General features: G+C 44.6%; 1 protein-coding gene across 1 annotated transcript in view; it reads right to left on the minus strand.

Moving 5' to 3' along the window:
• PITPNM2 (phosphatidylinositol transfer protein membrane associated 2) overlaps window positions 1-23,439 on the minus strand; it is a 109,575-nt gene that overhangs the window by 85,618 nt on the left and 518 nt on the right. The gene's annotated exons all lie outside the window — the stretch shown is intronic.

The following is a 23,439-nucleotide window of genomic DNA, read 5'->3' on the forward strand; positions in this document are numbered from 1 at the left end:
TCAGCTCCCTGCTAGTTATGCACATTGTTAATCTGAGTACTCTGAGCATTAACGAGTCCACAGATAGGACTTGCTCTATTCATAAATAGCAGAGCTCCTACAGGGAAAGATCCCAGGATTAGTCAGAGCTATTGAGAGAAGGGAAATTAGACAGCAGGTACAGAGAGAAAGCCTGAGTGTGTGTGTGTTACATATTTAAATGACACTGACATTTCTTCAAAGCCTTCCTGGGTTTTTCATAGGTTGGATTCTTTGGGGTATTTTTGGTTGATTTTTTTTGGAAGGCTGCAGTTGTAAAGGAAAAATTCTTACAAAAAAAATGATCAAGCAGCTGTTATTGTCACAGTGGGAGAGGTTGAATACCATATGATTAATATCCAAGCTTACTGTGGAACAACAAGAAAGAACGACTAAAAGGAGAAGGAAAGTCAAACTAGGGGGGGAAATAAAAACCAAATCAAAATCACTCGCACAATCCATACAGTTTAGACACTGAGCATATTGTCACAAGGGACAGAACAGAGTCCCCACAGCTGAGGAGGGACCTGTGTGACATGCTCACACCCAGGAGCAATGCACATTTTGCTCTGTGCTCAAAGAGAAACGTGAGGGGATTCAGGCATCCTCGAGAGCTGGGCCTGGCTGAAGGCTGGAAAACACATAGCTGCTCCTGCTAATAGATCCCTTAATTTATTAAGATAACTTCTCATCACTGAAGAGAAATAAAAGCCATACCCCTGGAAACCATGCTCAGTGAACACAGTAACTAATAAATAGAAAGACAACTCAATAAATGTATATTGTTACATCTTAACTTCTTGCTTCATTAGCTGAACTGTAAATGAGCAGATTTTTCCTCTTCTGTGAAGATCTTTTTCTCCCCCTCCCCAAAACTGACATAGCTTCATTGCTGTTCCAAGGATTTTTTCCCCCTCCTTAATCTGAGAATTAACTTGTCACTTAAAGCCCCAATCTGTGAAAACACACATGGACAGAGCTTTCCTGATCTCAAATGCAGGCAGTTCTCCTTTGTGCTGCTTCAGGAGAAAAAACAAGAGAGAAAACCGAACACAAGATCTTTAGAGAAACCCTTTTTTTGCTCCACCAACCACCTGGACTAAAATCAAGCTCTGCCAATCCTCCTCATATTGGTGAAAGCCAAGCCATCCATCCACCTGCAACATCCCACTGTACCAAAGAGACTTTTCTTCCAAAAGCACCCACTCTGCATTTTCATCCTCTGCTCTACATGGACACAAGAGCCTCTCTTCAGGCTAAAAAATGCATAAATAGTTACAGGTTGAAGAACATGCAGGCACAGCAAAATAAAACTAGCATTTCTGACATTATTGTGCTGGTGAGTCACCAATTCATTCTTGTTTGTCAGCTCCTGTAAGGACCAAGATCTTCAGAGGCAGCTGAGGTGACAGCCAGGCTTGGGCCCAGATGCCCAGAGCCAGAAATGCCTTTTCCCCCTTTAACTGCTGGCTGCCAACAAAAGCAAGAAGGGATCAGAGAGGAACTTCAAGTGACAACATCCCCCTCTCCAGCAGCATTTCAGCCAAGCTCAACACTGCCCACCAGCTCTGTCCCTTTGGGGAAGCAGCTCTTCCATCACAAAAAAACACCAAGGTTTACTTTCTGTCCCTGCAGTTTTGCAGACTCAAAGAACCTTTGGCATCACAGCCAGGAGCCCTCTCCACAGGTGGCAGGACAGACAGATGCCCAGACCCCATGGAACAGCAGGTCAGTACTGTTGATCAGAACAGCAGCAGATCAAAAAGCACCATCCCAGGCACACGGAGCAGCCCAGAGCACAGAACACAGCTCGTCTCAAGCTGAGGCACCAGTGGTTCAGGCAATTTGTTTGCATAGCTTGTCCTTCATTAAGATCCCACGGGTAGGGATGCAGAGGGGAAAATCAGGGATGTATTTGTACTAATGGCAGGGACCACACCATAATTTGCAGTCTCTGTGCCTAAGGCTCACACTTATCAGTTGTATTGAACACTTGCTTTATTTCTTTTATTCTTTCTTCCCACTTTTTCTCTCTTATGGCAGCCCACTGTGTCTTTCATATACTTTCACCTTCTCCCCTACCACGAGCTCTGTTTGAACAAGGTTTTGCAGAACAGAAAAATCTGTCTCCTGCTGGAACCGGCCAGATCTGACTCTTTTGCCTAAGAAAACAGTGTCCAAGCATAATAGTAACCCTCCACAGCTCAGAGCTAGGATAGTTGGTGATCAATAATACCAAAAACTCAATTCAGCAGGGACCAAGAATCAAGAAACAGTTAGCACAAACTCCTGTTGCTTTGCAAACTTGAAGCAGTTTAAAAAGAACCACCACAAGGGGGATGGAGCTTGTTCAGTGGGGAACAGAGTTTTCTCCAAGCAGGAACAGAGTTAAAGTATTCAGAAGTTCCATTAAGGAAGTAGCAGCCCTTGGATGTTTAAGTGACTTAATACTTTTGGAAAACTGGGCTTGGTCATATTGGTGATCCAATATTCTATAGAAAAATTGTGGTTCTGGTGCTTAAATCTTGTGGTTTGAGGAAAATTCAGGTTACAGGATAGGACTGGAGCAATAAAACTTCACAGTGAGCAGCTTGAGTTTCCTTTGCTAATCATCCAAAGGCACTGTTGGCAAGGAGCATGACAGGCTTATCCAATGGCTTCCATAAAAGATTGCTCACTGGCGCACATTTTGAAAGGGCAACCCCTTCTGCCTCGCCTCTCTTTCACTGTTATATTTAAATACATTAATATTTTAAACTTCTAAAAGCACAAGCAATTTATCTCTTCTTTAAAAATAAGTAAGGTGGGGACTGTGATCGTATTTAGAAAGCTGTACCTTCTACCTACTTTCATGTAGATGGAAACATATTTCAATGTCCCTAAAGTTCACAGGAGGTCAAACCAAAGTCACAAGGGAGCTGCAATTTTGGATGCCCAAAGTGACACCTTCTTGTAAAAGGAGCAGTTTTAAGAGATAAGCCTGCAGCCACCTCCTAATCTCCTGGAAACAGAGAGGAACAAACAGACTTCCATCACTTCAGAGAAATACTTCCTTCCATGTTTGACAATAAAAAAGATAAATAATAATAATAATTATGATAATTTTAAAAAAAAAGAGAGACAGGAGACAGACAGACATCTGGGTTATGTTCTAAATGTAATTAGAAGCCTGACAACAGGACAGAATAATGTCAAACAAATTACAAGCAATGTGTTTTCATTCACAGGGTGACAAGTCAACAGGCAGGCAGTTAATTTTAAGACTGATTATGTACCAACTCCTTAAATAACATAAACACACTCACCTCCACGGAGAGCAACAGGGAGTCCAAACACCCCATCCATCTCCCTGTGGGCAGGGCTGAGCATCTCAGCTGTGTCTGGGAAACGATGAGCGTGGGTTTTAGGGGGGGTTGTTTGTTCTACGAGGTGCTGGCATTGCTCAGTGGGTGCCCCTGCCCGTGTACCTTGGATCCCAGTCCTGCTGAGCACCCTCAGCTCTCACTGACACAGACACGTGGAAGTGCACACACAAAACCACACTCTAAGGTCCTGTCTGTGGGAGGAAAAGCTGTGTGGTTCCTAACGAGGGTTTTTCAGGCCCTCACAGCACCTCAGAGGATTCCTCACCTAGGTTCTGCAGCACTCCAGGACACCACAGTGTGCAGGCAGGGAAGGGCTCAGGTGAATTTCCAGGGCCTGATGCACATCCCCTGCCCACTCAGGGGCTCTCAGGTGTCTGGTTTGGGCAAACTGTGGCATGTTCTTACAGGAAAGCCATGGCTTTCCTTCCCACCATGTCCAGGCAGCTCCTGGAGGTTTTCCAGCCTGGACTTGCATCCCTGCTCCAAGGGACTCATTCTGCCTCCTACACCAGCACCTGCAGGGACCAATTTACACAAAGCTTCAACTTTCTGAGGCACTTCAAAAACACAACAAAAACTCCAAAAATCCTCATCAACCAAGTGGCAAAGGCAGAAGATGCGCTGCCTGGGGAGAGAGTGATTGCAGAGAGGAGCTCTCCATTTTCCTGCAGCAATAAGAACCACCTATTTGTGTGAGTGATGGTGGCTTCACGAGAACACCAGTGCAGAGCCAAGCGACGACAGCTCTGACGTAAATAGAGGGAGAAAGCAAACAGAGGCAGCGCAAAGCACGAGCAGCGATGGGACACGGTGGTGGAGACGCCAGGCTGCAGGAGAAACAACGCAGCGAGGCAGCATGACAGATGAAAAAAAAGGTTACAAAAGCAGAACAGACTAGAAAGGCATTTATAGGATAATAGTCCTTGCCTGTGTGTCTAATTATATCTGTAATAGTTAATAGCTGAAAGGATTTTAGAAGGCAAATTTAGTTTTTGTCCTCTGTGCCATTTTCTGGCGGCATTTGCCCCAAATGCCTGAAGACAATGGCTGGTTTCAACATCTACTGATGAGTGTGTGTGTAGCTGGGGTGAAACTTCCCAGGAACTCTACAAGGGACAGAGGTGAACTGGTTAAATCCCCTCACCGGGGCAGGGACAGGCTGGGCAGCCCCTGTCAGTAGAAATGCAGAACTAAGCAGCTGCACTAATGCCTTTTGAGGAACGTTTTAACAAACTTCAGAATGGTCAAACAGCACCAGCCTGCAAGTTAGCCATTGACACCAGATGCTCTGAATAAATAAATACATGCACAGTTGTGGAAGGGCTGTGCTGGAGGCTGGTGAAGCTGACTGCAATGGTGACAACCCAACAGAACTGTGCCTGGAGAGCAGAGGAATCATCTGGTTAAATTTCTCTGGACTCTTCCAGTGTTTCTTTTGAGCTTCACATTACCTAACACATCTACAAGCTTACAGCTGTGAACAAATTCATTTAAATTAGAAGCATGAACTGCCCCAAATTACTCAAATTTGAAGCAAAGAGGAAATAATAGGTATTATATTAAATAGGTAAAGATACATCCATTTTAATTGTAGAGCTAGACAGTGTAGAGTACCCTGGAGAGGAAAAAATACTTAGCCTATCTCCTTTGGAGATAAAACTTAGGTTTAATCTGTAGTGTTGCCACTCTACAGAGATGAGGCACACAGAGAATTTTTATGCTGTGTGCCAGACTTCAAGAAGTCAACCCAAATTCCAGAACATCTCTAACAATAGACAATCAGGACAAACATCATAACTGCAAGCACCTTCAGCTTGAAAATACACAGATATGATGATAACTGCAGCAGCACTACCAGTGCACTCTGAGAATTAATGCTGCTATCCAAAGGGAAGGGAAATGTTTCAGCATTCACTCTCTGCTGCATGATTCAGGAGCTTGGAACATTTGCTGACACCTGAATCTCTCTGATTAGTGTCTTCCACCCAAAATTAACGGAAGGGAAAGACTTTTGGAAAAGAAAAATTATGCAGATATGTTGTTGTAACAGTTCTGAATATTTCCAGTAATGCTTCAGATGCTGCAGTGAGAGATCTTACCCAACAGCTTTGGGAAACAAGGTGGTGATATTTACCATCAGCACCTTCCCAAGCTCAGCATGCTGAAAGCACATGGAGAGGGAAATCACACAGCCTTGGAATAGTTAAGTGTTGGGGTAGAGGGGGCTGGGGGTGAGTTTGGAGGGGTTTTGCTGCCTTTTTTTTTTTAATTACTTGTAATGGAATCAAACCAGAAAACCGTCCTAAGAACAGAGCCCTCGCAAAACACCCTGCAAAGATAAACACACTTTGGGAAAGTTAAAAACTGGTCCAACATACTGAGCAGACATTCTGGACATCTCTGACATCTTTGAGTGTCAGCTGAAGGGGCTGAATCCCAGACTGAGCGTGAAAAACATGACCCAAGGCTCCCCACAGTGCTGGATGCGGAGGCCCCCACGCTGCCTGCCCTGGGAGGGTTGGTGCACTGAGGATATTCCTGCTCTTGGGAAGGGCTCCTTTAACTGCTGCTTTCCAAAGCTTATGAGCAAAGATCCTCACTGCTCTCTAGAATCACAGAAACTTCCAGGGATGGGGCAGCCACAGCTTCTCTGGGCAGTCTATTCCAAGAAGCTGCCAGAAGTCGGAGCCCAGAGTGAGGCCAAGTGAGAGCCAGTTCAGAGCTGGCGTGGAGTGGCTGGAGGCACCCACAGCTGCTTCCACAGCTGCTGGAAAAACCATCAGCCCTACCGTGTTGCACCTGCAATTATTTTAACAATCAGCTTTGGAAAAACACTAAGTAATGCTCATTCCTCCTTTCTCATAATAGTACAATTTGTACTGAGCCTTCCTGTTGCTAAAGAAATATTCCATTTAAGAAAGCAGCTCACTATCGGTATAACAAGCAAGCAAACAATGCCTTTGTGCTGTTATGCCTGTTAACCTTTGATTTACAATCCTGTTGGTCAGTTTTGGTTTTGAAATTAAGATGCTTGTGTGCTGAAGGGCAACAAAGTTCACACCATTAAATTAACATCTGCTATAAATAATGTGCTACACGAGAGCGAAAGAACATGTACAAAGCACCAAAAACAGGTGAGTGAACATTAAACAGCCTTTTGCTGAATAACTTAAAACATTAAAAGATCAAACATCTGAAAACAAAGCTCTTTTTTTTGCTAACATTTTTGGTAGAAGAGTCAGCTCCAAACACTTTGTTTGTGGTGGCTGTCAGGGGAGATCCAAGTGAGATTCTGGCTGTGCTGGGGAACAGATGATGTGGAAAACAGAGGTTTCCAGGGACAGACAATTTGTTGACCCCATCTGCAGGTTATTATAACACTGACTGATCTCCCAAAGCAATTTTCATTAATAAGACGTTTCCAAGACCTGTCTTTCTCCTTCCCTCACACCCCACAGGAACATTTGCAAGAGATTCCTAGAGACCAATCCTTCCCTCTCTCCCTCTATTTCTTTTCCTCATCATGGGAGAATCAAGCTCAGTAATTTCTTTTGCCATATGAGTAACAGAAGAAAACAATCAGCAGGTCATATAGCATCACTTCCCTGCATGAATTCCCCGTACATGCTCTGCACAAAGGTTGTGGGATTTTTTTAATTTATGTGAATCTGTGGAGCTCACTGCTATCACAGTCACTTCTGCACCATTTTAAAAAGGCAAAGGAAATAAAAGGCATAAATTACCTTCTAAAACAAGCACTGTTTTTTGGTGCAAAAGTCTTCAATGAAGAAATATAAAACACAATTGCAACTAGAGCTGAAATTGCTGCTTTAGACTCTAATGGCTTCATAACAGTAATTAAGGCTTCTTCCTGACTTCATAACTATGCCATAATGCATTTATCAAAAGCACATTACCACAATGGACACATTCACTCTTTCTGCAATGTTTCGACAGCTCCCTTTGGACACTATCAGTAAATAAAATCTTATGTGGGCCAATTAAAGAAAGCATAAATTCAAATTCTCTGTGGCTATCTTGTTTTGAATGCACTGCTCTGTCAAATCTTTTTAATGGGAAACGGGTAAGTGCTTTGAATCCAGGAAAGAACTTCCTCCCCAGAGCAGCTCTGGGATGCAGAGTCTTTCTGAAGAGCCACAGGAAGGAAGGAGAGGAGTGTTTCTTGGAGCTATGTTTTTATCACAGGAGCAGGAGAGGTTTTGACAGCAGAGAGACTATTGTCAAGTACATTTGGACTCACGTCAAGTCTCTGCCTTGACAAATTGGACTGGGAGTCCTTCCACAGCCAAAGTGCACGACGTGCAAGGCAGAGCCATTTCTCCACTTCACTCAAGAGCAGAAGGGAATTACAGAGCTCCTTTCCCCTTGCTCCCATCCAGTTGGCTCCAAGAGGCTGCAGCGAGCCCGGGGCTCTGCAGGGACACATGCCCAGCTGTGAGCAGCTCCCCACCCGCCCCTGCCCCACGCAGACCCCTCGGTTTGGCTGAGGAACACAAATCCCCTCTGCAGGAGGAGTGGCACATGTGCAAAGCTCACACTGTGTAATGAGTGCTACCCAAAGTGCAAATGCAAGTGGGTGAATATTGGCATGAACCCTGCAGAGAGAAGCTAAAATTAGGGCTTGCAATATGGAAATCTGTAATATCCTCTGCACCTGGGTAGCTCAGTGTATTCCATCCCAAATGCTTTAACTAAAGGGAGGGTAAAAGGGGCAAGATGCAAAATACACATGACCTTCCCTCACCATTTTTATCACCAAAAGAGGTTTCTGGATTAGACATTCTGCAGCAACAGCTCAAAAGATTTTACAGTGGAGATAATTAGGAACACATCACCCTTTCTTTGATCACATGAAAGATTATTTTAAACCAAAGAGGAACACAGCTCTTGCAATGATCCTCAGTCTTTGCCATACACTTCTCTCTCTTATCTCTTAACTGCTACAGTGGGAAATGATTGGCAGGTGCTTTAGACACAGGATTATGAGGTCAGTATTCAGGCCAGAAGTAACAAACCCCACTTTACACAACAAGGGAAGCTGAGTGCTCAGCATCCTGCACCAGTTAATCTGTGTTGTTTACTCCCTTGGTGTAGAAGGTTTTACACTGATAAATTCTGACTGCTCCTCAGCAGAGGCAGAGCTGTGGGCAGTAACCTGAGCAGGACTCTCAGAGCACAGTTCTGCCACACCCTAATTTTAGTATCATTTGCAAAAATCACAGAATTTCTCCAACAGCATCAGCAAGCCAGGCAAAGCAGCCAAGCAGCACACAAAGGAGCTCCTGGGTTTTTGTCTCTGGGCTGCTGGGGGTGAAAAGCGAGATTTGTCAAGAAACCTTCTAGAAACCCTTGGGGTGAAAGGAGAGGCCTGGAACTGGCTACAGTAAATGAAAAGCACAATTCAAATGCTGACATGTACTTCACAAAGCTGTTCATTCAACTACATGGGAAGGAACGGCACCAATTGCAATTTAAAGCAGAAAAAAGGAGAAATGAAAAAAAAAAATGTAGGTACAGCATTACACAGGAGCTGCTCCCAAGGCTTCCATCCAGAAACAGACTACCAAGCTTTCATTCAATAAGGTACTGCTGAAACAAAATTACCTCCTGGGCACTAATGGTCTCTTAGTTATAAACAACCTCTTTAAATAAAGGGGAAAGAAAAAATGTGTGTTATAAAGGAATTCACAACACATTCCCTTCAATAAATCCTTCCTCCATTCAGTGCTTCCCAACAGGAGCTGCTCCACCAACTATCATCACCAGTAATTCTCTCCCACTAGGGGAAAAGTGAAATAAAAAATTCAGACTATAAAAATATCTCCTTTATCATAAAAGAAAGTTATTATGAGCCTCCATGCTGCCTGGCTGATGCCTGTGCTCACTGATGGTTCTCTCTTTCTCCAGTAATTGCTGGCAGAGGCAGAAAGGAACAAATGCTGACCGTGTGAGGTGCCTACAGAGACTCCAGGTAATCATACACATTTTATTTATAGTAACAAGTATTTTATTTGATGTTGTTTACACCAAGAAGAATAGGTCCAAAGGTTCCTGGCAAAAGTATCCTGTTAGGGCAGCTGGGTAAGTTGGCATAATAATGTGCCAGGTATTCCCCTTCTGAACCACCTACCCTTGGCATATGCCTGAAAAAGAGGGGATATTTTTTTCCCTATTTCCCAGAGCTCCTGACAGTTCCTACCAGCTTGGTTTGTCCTCTGCCAGCTCCATATCACTGCCAGCTCCCGATTTCTTGGCCAGTGCCCTGCTCTGGAGAAAGTCTCTCTTTGGGGCAGCCAAGGCTGAGTCAGAGCAGAGAGACCAGCAGCAGGAACCTGGGATGAGCCCTGCAGGACACTGTACAAGAAATGCTCCTACAGCCCCCACCCAGAGCTCCAACTACTGCAAACACCCTTTGGTTTCCAGATTTCCCCAGCCCAGCACACGCCAGAGCCAGGCGTGGATGTGCCAGCTCTCCCCAGGGCTGCTCACACATTCCAGGTCCAGCAGGTCAGGGGATGAGCCCAAGGGAACCAACCCTGCCAATCCACAGTCCCCTCTGCAGGGCTGTTCCACCACCAACAGAATCCCAGGAGAACAAACAGCTTGGGAGAGAAGTGGTTTGGACTAAGCTGGACTGGTCAAATCTGCCTCCCCAGGCCTGGCCAAAGAGCTGCTGTGAAAGGCAAAATGACACATTTACCTTAAGCAAAGTCCAGCCAGAGAAATCAGCAATTTTGTTCTCCAAATGCACAAGCTTATTGCTCATAAAAGGTTTACACTGGCTGGAGGAACCTACACTAATGAAGTTTTATCACTCCCTACACCAAGTCCCCAGGGGAGTGCCAGCAAAGCTTTGGAGGCAGCCACAAAAGTCTGGGATTGTGCTGCATCCCATGTGAAGGAAAAACAAATCCTGCTGGCAACCTAAAACATCAAGAAGATATTGAGGACATATTCAGCCCTGAACCAGAAAAAGAGAAAAAAAAAAAAAAAAAAAAAAATCACCCACGCTTGTAAGCTGGTCACACCCTTAAGCTCTCCAGAGAAGTTTTACAGCTTGTAAAACCCTCATGATTCATTTGGAAATAAACCACAGTCCGTGTGAAGCCACAGCAGTGTAAGCTTTCACCAGGGGAAGAGATGCCTCAATCAACTGGAATCCAAGAGGCTACATAAGGAATACTAATACATGTAAAAAAAAGCGTGTGGGTATGTGCCCCATACCCAGAAGAATTTATGCTGAGAAAAGCAGGTTATTTATACAGGAGCTTTGTTTTCAGCATCACCACTCAGCTATCCATTATCTGCCCCAAAACAACAGGGCACAGGAGACTAATGAACAGCATGAGCAGGAAATACAGAGATGAGAAGCAAGATTTAGAGAACAAATAGTTCAGGCACTCTTGGATTTTACAGAAGGTCATTCACTGGGCCTTTATACTTCATTTATCAAATTAGATCTGAATTGGTGCAGTCATCCTGATTCAAGAAACCATCACACATCTTTTCTCTTCAAAAGGGGAAATAAACACCTTATCTCTGAAGCAGTTTCCATCAGAGGATCTGCGAGTCCTTCCCTGGCACTTTGCCTCACAAAACCACCCAGGCAGAGCTGCCTCCCCTACAGACAGCCTTCAGAGGTGCAAAGAGCTCAAGTGTTGTGCCAGTAATGGCATAGACCAGATCTCAGATCCACATCCCTCCCCCGAGATGCACCTGACTGAGCCAATTATCCGTGTGCTGCCCTTAACCAGTGGGATTTTATTGCCTCTATTTTTCTAGTGCTTTCCTTGTCACCATAAACATCCCGGTGTTTGCTCACAAGTTGTTCCATTAAAAACAAACGTGCTGCCCCTCCACGGCTGTGGAATTTGCTGCAGAAAATCATCCAGAGAACAGCCCTGCCTTGGCAGCCACCTGCACCACCTCCCCCTTTAACTCTAACCCAGAGGCACGTTACAATTACATTATTCCAACTAAATAAAATTATTTTTCCCTGTTCCAAGACATAAAACAACCGCATTATTATGGCCATTGCCACTGTGATTTAGTAATTTAAACAAAAAGACACACGCAATGATAAGAACGTAGTAAGTAGCACAGCACTTCATTACAGCTGGAACCAGTATTTATGACCCCTGAAAGCAAAGATGGTCATGAAAATTATATGCCCAAACCCGTCACTTCAAAAGTACAGCTTAATCATACAATGCTCAGCACAGAGGTTTCCAAGACACTGATGATATTTTGGTTTTTGCCAGGTGAAGAAAAGCTCTGAGAGACAATAAATCCTTTAAGGTATCGGTGGAAGCGGCTTACTTACGAAACAGGATTTGCAATGCAAAAAGTGAATCGGGAAGCATCACCCTGACACACTGCAGCCTGAGGAAGGGACAGTGACAGCCACCCGGGGCCACAGGGAAGGGTTCACTGCTCTCAGAGCTCAGAGAGGAGCAGAGATGCGGAGCAGCCACTGGAGAGCTGCAAGTGCTTTGAGAGCTCCTGAGCAGGCTGCACAGGGAAGTTCATCTGGTAAAAATGCTTTGGACATGTAGCCACAGCCCAAGTCCAGCTCTCTGCCAAGACTGAGGACAATACATTATTAACTGAAGTTTAATTATATCCACAAACATACATTTCTAGCTGAGGCTTACAACCACATCTCTGCAGATTTGTTTGTTCTTCTAGTGGTCCTGTTAAGAAATGAGTTTCATGATCACTTTCATAGCCCAAAACACACACTCATCTGGTATTAAATTTACTTCTGTTTTGTTTCCATAGGAATTTTGCTGGTTCCATATTAATTAATTTATGTCAGAAAGAGACAACACTTCACAAAGGACCCTCTAATCAGTGGCTATTAAGGGTGGGCTATAATATGGTTTCTTTGTAACACTGGTCAGAGTATTTTCAAAAGGCAAAGCCCAGTTATAAAAAAGAAGCTGCTATCTCTCCACCAAATGAGTATGGAAATTAAGGATCACTTAATTATTACATTTGTGATGCTCTGAATTAATCAAAATAGATTTCCAACAAGTATCATTCCCTGTAGAAAGAAGAATCTGGTTACCTGTAATATATAGACCACATTTTGTGGTTTTAAGAGAGACTTTGCAGGAAGAATGAGTCAGCAGCAGACAAGCAGCCAGGTCTCTACAGCCAACCAACAATCACGACATGGCCTTCAGTGGGGTAAGCCTCACACCTCAAAGACCCCAGTGTAAGGCAGCCCCACTGAAAGGCTGCTCACTCTTCCCAGTAACCTGATGGCCAAAGAAGCCAAGCAATAGCTCTAAAGACTGTATCTCCTATTCTCTTTCACGTACATCAGCCATATGCTCAAGCAAAAAGCACAGTCCCCATTCCAGAGGAAAAGCCAAAATTCAATTAATGACACCAGTCTTTAAAAGCCAGCTGAGACTGCAGAAATGGCTTATTCAGGAAATTTTTCTTTCTGAAAGCTTCCATGAACTGTAATAATGCAACTATGGCAGGCATTTATTTATTAATACAGAAAGATTGATTTATGAGAGATGTGCAATCAGCTTAATCTCCAAAAGCTTGATGCAGTTGAGCCCCTGGGCAGAGTTACTCCTCTGCTTTGACATCAGGGAGCAGCAGCCCAGAGCTCAGGGGTGACTGGAATAGCCCAGGGAACAGCTCAGCAGAAGCAGCAGGCACCCCGCACTCCCCCAAGCTGCACTTTGATTCCAGGCAATGATAAGGAAAAGAGGCAGATTCCACAGGCCAGGAAAGTGGTAAGTGGAACAGTCAGGGTGTGTGTGATGGCTTGGGTGGAAGGAGATGGAGAATTGACACTTTCCCTTAAATCAGCATGGCAGGGAGGATTATGAAAGGTTGGTGGTGTGAGTGACCAGATCCTGCTCTTGTGCAAAAGGAAAGCCAATGGCAGATGGTCACAGCACAGCTGGGCAGAATATCCCCCTGAGCTACCAGCAACACGAGTTTGGCAACACTGGAGCCACTTGATTTCAGGCAACCGGGATATTAAATTAATGTATTTACTTGCAGTAGAGACAAGCTTATATTAAAAGAAAGGGAATGACACAGGGAGTGTTTCGAATCATAAGAGGCAGCCATGAAGACAGCACTAAGATGTGGGGAAAGAAGCTTTTCAATGGTTTTGCTACTTTGTCCCATCGTGATTTCAAAGTTTGAGTAGTCAATAAAAGTGTATTTCAGGTCTTCAAGGAAGCAGATCCCCACAGTGCCTGGACTCTCTGCTACAAGAGACAATTCAAATGGAAGTGTTGCCCTGTTCCCAAGTATCAGGATCCTGGTTCCTCTTCTGCTTCTCCTTTATCACCAGTGAACAGCCATGGTGATAACAAGAGGAGTGAGTACAGCTGTCTAGAGAGATGGCAGGTACTGCCCTGAATATCTCACAAAATTAAACACAAACTTTGCCAAGAGCAGAGAGCCAGAGCAGAAATAAGAACAAGCACAACTTTTCTACCAACAGAAGCTCAGGATCACAGAACTGCTTCCTGCTGCCTCACCTCCTGCACTTCCTGCCACCCTGTCCAGGGAATTTGCCTTTTTCCTGATCATGACCTGCAGAACAGAGCCATCCACTCAGACATGAGCATTAAGAATGCCCCAGCAAAGTCACAGTGCTGGGACAGTCCCTCCCCTCAGGGTTATCAGGAGCTCAGCACTGCTGTCCCCACCATGGCCTTGAGAAGGGACACCCTCTGTGCCCTCCTGCTTCTGCCTCATGACAAAATCCCTGGTACTGGGCCAAAGCTGAGCACCCGTGCCCTGAGAACACAGGGAAGGAAAGAACTGCTCATCACTGCCTCTGAAACAACACAGATGATGTTTTGCTTATTAAGCACACACAGAAAGAAGAATTTGAGCTGTTAACATTTGTCATTGCTGTATCTCCCACTGAACCCCAGGGAATACAGATGGGTGCTCAAAGCAATGGGCACCACGGGCCATAAGGGTGATGTGAAACCAAAGACAAAGGGCTCCAGGAGTTTGTTTCACATGCAGAGGAAGCTCCCAGAAGGAAGAAATAGTATTTTGAAGTCTACCTGAAAGAAAGGCATCAGACAAGTGCCCAGGAGACAGCCAGCTGCCAATGTCACAAGACTGGTACTACCTGTGCCACATGTTTTTACTCTGCTGAACCTGTCCTCAGCTCCACAAACCACAGGGACACCTTTGGCTGTTGCTGACAAGGCCACTAAAGGGTCATGAGGGCTCATGCCATCCTGGAGAACTGAGAAGCTGCTGGGCAGGACCCTTCAGGGCACAGGGGAGCCCCTGAACCACTCAGCCAGGAGCATCTCTGCCCACATCCTCCCTTTCCATTTCATGAGGTGGCTCCTCACTGGCACAACTGCTGATTAAAGCTTGCACTGACATCTGAAGACTCAAAGGCAAATTAAAATAACTCTACACTTGTTAATCCAATTCATGCTTTTTTAATGACTAGAGTTCCTATCACGTGGAAAGCATCTCTTGCAGGAAACTGCTTTGACCACTGCTGTTCATAAAAGTAAAAAGACTTGCTAATGCTCCCCAAACTCCCCACAGAAGTATTTATATCAGAACCCCTCTATTTTTTTTTCCCCAACAATAATCTAATTCATGTGACTCTTATCTTAACTATGAAACAGCACATTAAATCCAGGATCACAGCTCATTTAGATAAGCGGAATTGGGCACATCCAGCGAGTCATTCCTGCTGTGACATTTCCACTATTGACAGAGTTATTTCTAGGCCCAGCGTGGGCAGGGAACGGGAGGACTCTCACCCTTCAGCACAGTCACTGCCCCTTGCTGAGAGTGCACAGAAGAGCCAGATTTTCTCAAGGGACTCTACCTGGGTCTAGTCACATGTTAATAAACATTCTGGCAGCATTTCCCAGAAATAACCTTCAACTGTTACCTAGAAACATAATCCATCAAAATAAACCTCAAAATAGTAAGAAATGAAGGGAACTTTTATTGGTAGGCTGTATTCTAGCTATATATACAAAAGAATTAGTGGACAATGTAGAGCCATTGATCAAGGGGATAGCTCAAATTAATTTCAAGGTTATTTTCTTTGTTCTTTTATAAACACAGTGTTTTTAAAAAGTTTCCTTTACCTCACTCTTTCCTACACTCTGTGAGCTCTTAGGAATAGATCTGAACCTCATGGGCCTCTACAGGACTTGAGTGTACCCAGTGGAACCAAAGCACTTAGCAGGTGATGAGCTGAAGTGAGTTAGGGCTTAACAGTTAAATCATCCAGAATAGATTAAAATTTCCCATCAAATAAATTGAAAGTTCTGCTTCAGCACTGAACAGTTCCCCTTCACCCTACAGCTCCATCCCCACTCTCCTTTTTAATCTGAATAAATACAGATGGTATTTGCCTCCCCCTCTTTTTCTTTCTATTTTTCTAATAAACTGCTGGGATGATGCAGGAACCACAGGCAAAGGATTTTCTTTAGGTACTCAGAGCACTCCTGATCTGCATCTTGATTTCAACTCTTAACTCTTCACAAACAAAACAGGACATGGGTCTGTCCTCTCCCTCACAGCCCCTGCACAGGATTAACACACACAACACGCTGGCTCAGTAGGAACTGGAACTTCCTGGAGTTTCCACTGGAGGCTGTGAGGCTGAGATACCATCACAAGTGCTGGGCTTCAGCCAGGTTATCTCCCTGATAACCCCCTGCAGCCTGGGGAGTGTGTGCAGCGTGACATCCACGTGCTGAGCTCCAGAGGAACCAGGCTTGGCTGTAGCTCATCCCTCCCCAGCACTGCCTGAGTGCCACAGAGAGGGAGCTGGAATTGGTTCACAGGGATGCCTCTGCTCTGACTGCATCCATAACAACGAGCTGCTGTCCATTCACAGCTCCCCTCCTTCCTGAAAAATTGTATTTTCAACCAGATGACATGCTTCTGATTATTAAGAAAGATCTCTGTATACCACAGAAATTAATCATTTCTCTACTCTGCTAAAACTGATGACAATGTAGTCTTGGCTCTGGAAAATTAACTGCTATAGGTCAGTCACAAAGATACGCAATTTAAAATTTTCATACATTCTTTTACTCAGGTAGAATCCTCTCTTCAACCCTTCTCTGCATTCATCAAGGTTTTATTGGAACTGGCATAAATATTCAATCCATGCTGCTCATCAGTCTGGTTAGAGAGAAATGTTGGGAGTTCACTTCAAGTCCCAGGGCAGGCTCTTTTCACACCCATCAAATTTTGCTTTTAACCTCAGTAAAAGCAGGGTTAGATCCTAAACAGGCCCACCCACAATGACACTGGGGAGACTGAAATGGATGAAGACAATACAAGGAAAGAGAATTTCAAAGCAAGAGAGTTAATCAGACAAGGGTGTATTCTATGCAATAAAATAAGATAATCACCTTTATCTGCATTTCAACAAATATCTTTCACTTCCAAAAGTCCTTAAGGCTGCAGAGTTTTCAGTTACCTTTTCCCCTCTTTCCTCTAGGATTAATACTCTTCCTTAGCAGTCTGCTGCCAGCTGCTGCAGGACCTCTCTGGATATCATGAATTAAATTCTTGGGTTTTCTGACTTGTTCCACCATTAGAAGAACATTTATCAGGTTAAGCCCAGATTTCTTTCACTGTCTTACCAGCAGAGTTTTGGATGACTAATCAAAGGACTGAATATATTCTAAAGATTTAATTCTCCCTTCACTATTTATACTAGTCAATGTCACTTTGACACTATTCTGGCTTTTCACTGCAAAAAACTTTCCAACTCAAACTCCCTCAAAACGAACATGCTCTCATAAGCAGACAAGTGCCATTTGCTCCATCTTGCCCTCCCCCAAGTTAGCTTCAGCTGTCACCAAAAACACAGTAAGCATTTTCCTCCTTGGGAACTATGTGTTCTTGCAGTTATACTCAATGGACCAGAAGAGTCTGGCATCAGAAAAAGACCTATCTGATTTCTTGGACTCACTGCAAGAGAACCTGGCTTGGCCAGGCACAGTTATAACCACCAAGGATTCAGTTAAATTAAAGATACCCTGGGCAATGAATACTGGCTGTACAAAAAGTGATCAGGCATTCACCCACCTCAGATGCAGCTTTGGGGCTCTGACTGCTCTCTGAAGGGTGTTTCTCCCTGCAGTTATAAATAACAGGGAGTAAAACACTCCCTTTGTACGTTAGTGTGAAGATTTTCAGAGTCACCATCTATGAACTGCCGCCACTATTTTAGTAAACAGAAAGCAGTCAACAGCTCTTGAGAACCTTTCACATTTTCACCTTTCTGTGAAAGGTGAAAATGTGAAAGGTTCTCAAGTGTGTTCAGATCTGACAGCACGTTTCCAGTGTGTTCAGATCTGAAAGCACGTTTTTCTGCTTAATTCAGACTCTTCACCATGATTCATTGCCTTTTTTGATCTACATTACCTAGAATTTCTATTTCTATGCCCAGCTCTAAGGAGGGAAATATGCCCTGAAAAAGCAGCTGCACCTTAGACCTAACCCTGAGATACTGAACCTTGCAGTGCTCCTTTATGCCAGGAACTGCCACACTCAGATGGCTGATCCTTGTGTGGCAATACCCAGACGTTGCAGAGGATGCGAGGAAAAAGTACAAAAATGCAAAACACACTTAAATCATCTTCCTAAAAACCTGCTTAGGGCAACAGTTTTTCACAGATAACTCTACATTTCCATCTTCTGCCTCACCATGTGCCAAGCCCAGTCCTTGGCACAGACAGCTTCCAAGCAAGGGAGGTTTCCACCCGGACCTGCCTCTGCTTAAGTGCCCTTCTCTCACTTTATTTATTGCCCCTTTCCACCACACTACCATGACATGGTAAAAGCAGATCTGGACCACATCTGCAGCCTCCTGTCCCCTCCAGGAAGGGCCCAGCATCTCACTGGAACAGCATCAGGGGGAATGGCATCCAATGTCAGGGTGAGTTGCAGCACATCTGCTCTGTGCTGTGCTCAGGACAACCTTCTCCACAGAGCTTTTCCAGGAGAGGTTGTTCATCAGGTCTTATTTTTAAAGAATCTGGGCCAAGTCATCCCTGCTGTAGCTTTAATGACGTCAATGAGCTACAGCAGGGGTGAAATTGGGCCATTATTTTTTATGTCCATATGTCCTATGCCTATTAAAGAAAAAAAAAACAGGGAAAGAAGATCAAGGAAGAAAAGTTATTGAATCAAAAGACTAACCGGTGCAGAGATTAACATCTAGATGTGGAATGTTCCTCTTTTGTTCCTGCTGTATATTATAAATATAACAGTTTATGGAAAAAGAAATACTTCTATAGTGTCAAGGTACAATGTGAGTTCTACAGTGCTTAATTATATTCACATTTTGTATCCTGTTTTGATAAAAAAGCCAACAGAAAAATCATTACCAGGAAAAGGTCTCTTCAGTACTCCACTAAAGTGAACGCCACAGTTGCCAGTAAGTGTTGATGTCTCCTCTCTGAACCAACATCTATCACACCCAGCATATCACCACCAAGTAGTAAAGCCCAGTGGACCTTGCCCTGAGCTCATTTCTTACTCAGTCCAAAACATGATTACACAAATACCAAAAGAGAAAAACATGATAAGGTTAAGCCTAAAGAGTGTTTTCTGTGAGTACCAACAGCCTCAAACCCCAACACGAGAAGGGACACAGCTGAGGAGCCCATGCCTGCAGATGTGGGACTCCAGCTGTGAACAGCAGCAGTACCAGCCGTGCTTCTGTGGGCTTTCAGAAGGCTGAACTGCACCACTGTTGTTGATAAAATGTGCAAACAGGTTTCCCACCCCCACAGCCCAGTCCACGGGTACTGCCCGGGCTGCAAACACAACTCCAGCTCAGCCGACCGCAGCCAGCGAGACCCAAACCACAGCTTCTCCACTCCACACTCAAAGCCCACTTCACTGACATTTCAGAGCATGAGTAACCATTTTCAGAGGGACACAGGTAAAATTACTCACCCACATGCCTATAGAGCCAGGCTGATGCACCTTTTAAGGCAGAGAGCAAGTGCCCAGCAACAGCCCCAGATCACAGGAGCTGGTGTTCAAGGCCTCTGCTTTGTAGGTAGCTTTTATTTCAAAGCTTTATAGAAGATTCCTTTGAAATCTTTGACCTTAATTATCCAAGTTGCAGCTTCAGTCAAAGACTAAGTCCTCTCTGCAAAGGCCTTTGTTCCAATTGCTTCCCCTTTGCATTAATGAGCTCTTTTTCCCACAATAAGCTACAAGAGTTTGAGGTTTTGTTTTTGTTTTTTATTTTTATTCCTCTCCTCCCTCCTCCTCTCCCATTCCAGCTCTGGAATCAAAATAACTTGAGATGGAGAACGTGTGACCTCCCAAGCCTTTATTTACAGTATCACAAACCACAAGGGAAGGTTCTGTCCAAGTTTTCCAGCTGGAATGGGAACAGCAAGGAAAAAACGTGCCCTCATTTCTGCAGCTGTGATATTTAACACATCACAGGGGAGAAGGGTGGGAAGGAGGCAGGAGAATTAGAAGCCAGTAATGATGCCATGGAAATATCACATGAAGCATCTCAGCCACACAGGCAGGTTCACACGATGACATCTTTTCTCCTCAGAAATAAACAGAGCTTTGTACATGCAAATGTAACTGCAAAACCAGTCTGATTCAGTGGTGTTACTTCTTCACTTCTACATTAAACCAGGTTGTAAAACACAGAAACTTTCTGGACTCCACCTGAGTTTGTATCAGTGCTGTAATGATCTCTCTTCATGCCACCATCCTCCAAAAGTATTACAAAGACTTTGTCAAAAAATAGAAGCCTAGCAGCAACAGAATCTCCCTCAGATATTTAAACAGCACAGAAAAACAAACACAAATGAAGGAGGTTTAGATCTATAGAAAGTTACTTGCAGCAGGAAACTGTCAGTTAGTTTGTGGTTAGAACCACAGCAGCATCACAGCCCTTTCCTCTCAGTTAAAGATGTCCAAACAGTTCCTTGTGTCTTGTGTTTCTATTGTAAAAGGAGGGAAACCACCAAAAGAAAAACTCACTCCTGTTTCCATGAGGAATTCCATAGTGCCAGATTGTACAGGAGGCTCTGTAGATCCCTTCTTTTTGAAAAGGGATCCTTCTGTACCTTTCCAAACATCTGTGTCCTGGCAGGTCTAAATGGGTTTACCTGTAACTCTCTCCCACCTTTACAAGATCCCATTCTCCTTTCCTCACCTCTCAGCAGCTCCCCCTTCTCCCTGCCTGGCACAGTAACAAGTCAACCTTTACACACTGAGACAGGCAAATGTCACAATTGCACTGCTCCATTCTGCTGCCAAACAGGGCTCCTCTCCCTGCCAGTACAAAAGCAGCCATCACCCAGCTCCCTGGAGTGTTATCCCCTTGATCTAACTCTTCACAGTGAGTTTTTCATTTCAGTTGATGAAGGATCCAACATGAAGACAGATTTCTCCACATTTAATCAGTTTCCACAAACTCATCCCTACCAAGGGGTTCAATTCTCCTGTCATGGGTCCCACACTGAGTCCCCTGGTAAGTACAAGGTGCAGAAGAAGTAAGGTTCGGGCTCAATTTGTGTCCACATAAAAGGACATAAGGCTCTGGATGGAGAAAAGCCGGTCACATCACACAGCCAGGGGTGGAAAATCACAGCCCAGCATGACACAGGGACAGGGACAGGTGCTGCAGGCAAGGCAGGGAGTGCTGGAAGGACATCAGAAGGAGGCAACTGCAAACCAAGGCTGTGCTTCCTTTTGACAGGACACAACACATTCCTTCAGTGGGTCAGAAATTGCTCAGAGGGGACATCACTTCCCCAGGGCACAAATCCCCTGTCCCCAGACTGCCTCACATCTTCTCAGGCACCCTTGGATTCAAGCTCATCTACCTTCCTTCCCCCTTTTCTTATCCTCCTGCCCAGTGTCAGCTTCTGCCTCTTCCTCCAGACAGAACACACTCATCCCATCCAGGCTGCTGCAGGAGCAGGAGAAGCACAAAAAGGCAGCAGAGTGCCCAGGAGAGCTGGAAGTGAGGATGCTGCGGGACAGAGCAGCAGGTCCCTCCCCATCCTACATCACACTGCATCCCCCTGGCTGCCTGCCAGGCCCCACAGCTCCCAGCACCACCGGCACACACAGCTCAGGGCTGCACAGCCTCCCCCGGGCTCTGCCCACAGCAGGGATTCAGGACACTTCCCTAGATTTTGAAATAGTTCTATGCAAAACACTCCCAAGGATGACTTGCAGAGGAGCATTCTCCCAAAATTTTCCTTCTGTCCAGCAGTTTGGATTGAAAGCCTTCAGGTTTGGAGAAACAAAGGGCTACACGACAATGCTGGCAGAACAGAGGGGGAAATCACCCAATGCCTCCAGCATTTTCCTGGACAGGGTGGTTCAGCTCTTTGTCTCCATGAGCACTGCATTCCCTGACAAGGTTTAAAACCCATTTCTCTCCTTACATTCCCTACCTGCCAGCTCACAGACGTTGCTCCTCTCTGGTGACGCAAGAGCAGGGATTCATTTTCCTGTGAACACCATTCTGGAGGCAATTTCCCCTCACCTACCCAGAGAATTAATGACCACTTGGGCATCTCATCAGCCCTGTAAAATCCTCCAGGAAAGCAAAATGAATGGAGCCTCAGCCCTGGGGCAAAGCAAACCCTAAGCTCTGCCAAGGATTGCATTTCTTGTCTGCTGTTCTGGTTAATTCAGAGAAAAACTCTCCCTCTGCAAGAGCCTGTGGGGGAGTGTGTGACCTAAAACAGGAGGCAAAGCTCTCGGGATACAGATGTTCCCCCTCAGCACAGCAGCACAAACTCACATGGCAATTAATGCCTCCCTGAGCATAAACTCCTCTGTTCAAGCTTTTGATCCCAGAGAGACCTGGCCACAGCTCCCTTGGAACTGCAGTGGGCAGGCAGGAGCTGCTGGGCTCTCTCCTGAGGAAATCAGGTATTCCACAGAGGGACAAGACAGCACTGGAGCAGCCTACCCAGCCTGGCACTGGGCTCTGCTAATCCCAAAGAGAGGCTTCAGGAAGGAAATCAACCTGGAGAATGGCAATGAATTCACTGGGAGCCAATTTCCTGACAGGAGACAATTAAGGTATTCAAATCACCCAGAGTTTACCACAATTTCTGATAAAGATATTGCATGTTTATACAGAGCTGGTGTCACTGCAATCTCAGTGTAACTGCTGTGACCCTGAGGTATAAAACCAGAGAGACTGAAAGTGTATTTCAGTCTGGTAAGTGAACAGTCTCAGATCCAAACTCATTTATTCCTTCTCTTCTTCTCAGCAATTCGTTGCTCTTGAAGCAAAACCTGACTATTGTTAAGTTTTAGTATCACTCCAAAGAAACATTTGGTGAAGTCAAAAAGACCATTTCTGATAAAGGAAAAAACCACATAAGTGCTGAGCAATGTACTACTGGAGGAAAATAAGATGAAGCAGAATTGTGCAGTCAGGCTAAAGGCTGACACCCTGTCTAGCAAAACACTCCAGCCACTAATTTTGTGGTGAGAGCTCACACTGTGAGATACATTTCTAGAATTCACACAAGAGATTTGGATGGAGCTGGACACACACAGTGAACCCCCAAGCAGCACTGCAAAGGTGACAGCATAAGGGAGTAGCAGGTACACACATACACACATTCATAAAAAACAATCTCTTCTTCACTTTTCCTTGTTAAAGCCACCACAGGTAACTGCTTCCCCTTCCACACTGTTTATTGGGGAGTTCTGCATCTCAATCCCATTGGCAATGCAAAACAAATCCAAAGCTCAGAGGACAAACAAAGGTAGAAACTACAATTTGATGGCAGTAAATGAGGCTATACTACTTTTTATTTCAATACAAATAAAATCAACAAGGTTAAGATTTTTTTTTTCTTTGAGGAAAAAAACACACCTAAGATTTAAATTAAAAATTATATTAATTGCACCTCCTGTGCTGCCATTTTCCCTTTTAATTTATTTATTTGAAATATTCTAAGCAGGAAAGGATGCTGACTAAACAGAAAAAGGCAAGGAGTGTGAGCTTCCTTTCAAA

Source organism: Ammospiza caudacuta, chromosome 18, assembly GCF_027887145.1.
Source record: "Ammospiza caudacuta isolate bAmmCau1 chromosome 18, bAmmCau1.pri, whole genome shotgun sequence".
NCBI lineage: Eukaryota > Metazoa > Chordata > Aves > Passeriformes > Passerellidae > Ammospiza > Ammospiza caudacuta.